The sequence below is a fragment of the Crotalus tigris genome, unplaced genomic scaffold (genome assembly GCF_016545835.1).
Source record: "Crotalus tigris isolate CLP2741 ecotype Arizona unplaced genomic scaffold, ASM1654583v1 scf7180000017641.3106099, whole genome shotgun sequence".
NCBI classification, from domain to species: domain Eukaryota; kingdom Metazoa; phylum Chordata; class Lepidosauria; order Squamata; family Viperidae; genus Crotalus; species Crotalus tigris.
This window is the reverse complement of record NW_024096535.1, coordinates 307,671-309,108: the sequence shown is the minus strand read 5'-3', so window position 1 is coordinate 309,108 and position 1,438 is coordinate 307,671.

Sequence of the window (1,438 nt, the reverse complement as noted above, 5' to 3'; positions counted from 1 at the left end):
TAACCACTCTAGCCCAAAATATACCAAAAAAAAAAAAAAAAAACCATAGGGGAACCCATGTGACTTGTGGTTTAGGTGCAGGTTACATAAATCTGTTTTCTCAGATCCCTCAGTGTTACTCAGGGCATGTAGTGGTTTTTTTTTTTTTTTTTGCTTATGAGACTGAACAATCTGCTTATTCTTCCCCCGCCTCCTTCAGCTATGGCAGATCGAAGGGACTCTTAACATGCTATTTTTCTGCCCCTTGATAATCTGTGTCCAAAACACCATCTGTCAATCTCTCCAGATCTGATGATTTGATTTATTTTATAAATGACTTTATTTTTTTTTATTAAGGAACCCACTATTTGAAACAGCATGGCAGAAATCAGAGAGAGATGAGGAGCAGGGAGGGAGGGAGAGAGAAAAAGAGAGAGATTAAAACTGTTACTTAAAAGTAAAGCAACCATTTTTCAAATATATCAGTAGGGGACTATTACTCATTTTTGAATGAGACAGGGCTCTCCCTCCCTCCCTGACTCTGGCAAGGTAGAGATGAAAAGTTGGAAATTATGTTTTATTTTCAGTGCTCTATACAGACTTTTCCAGGTTGCACCTAGCCACAGCACAAACATGCCCCCAGCAACTTATTTGGTCTACCATCATCCACTCATGATGTTTTCATTTCATGCCCAGTCTACCATATTTGGTTGTCTCAGTATTAAAATAGCATTTCCTCTTATTCCAACTCTGCCCAATGCCACCTTCAAAGTATATTTCATCAAGCTTTGGGCTCTTCCTCCTAGCAAGCTTGTGGTCTCCCCTACTGAATTTAAGCAGTTTAGGATTGTACAGATTTCACTTCTTAAGCTTTGACAGTCATGCCAACTAGTTGTTCTGTCAGGTTTTTGGTAACTAAGACTCCTAATTGGTGAATTCCTCTGTTTCTAAATTCCTCCCACCTATGCTGGGAATACAAGTGCCAATAACTTTCTGTTCCAAGGGTGGGTTTTGACAACATGTGGTTTCCATTGAGAGACCTTTTGCATGAGCCCCCCTCCATTGATTCTCCCCATGTACTCAACGTTATCTGTGTGGTACATCAACTAGTAGACTGTTGGGCAGGGAAAGGAAACACCACCATTTAATAGTTGGGATACTAGGGGAAATTGGCCAAACCCATGTCAATTTCACTCATTCGAGAGCTAGTCTGGTCTAGTGGTTAAGGCATAAGGCTAGAATATGGGAGATCAGGAGTTGTGGTCCTGCCTTAGCCATGAAAGCCAGCTGGGTGACCTTGGGGCAATCACACTCTCTCGGCCCAACTGGTAGGGTTGTTGTTGGGAAAATAAAAAGAGGAAGGTGTGTTAGATATGTTCACTGCCTTGAACTACTTGTAAAAATAATAAAAGCTGGATATATGATTGATAGATAGCTGAATGAATGAATGAATGAATGA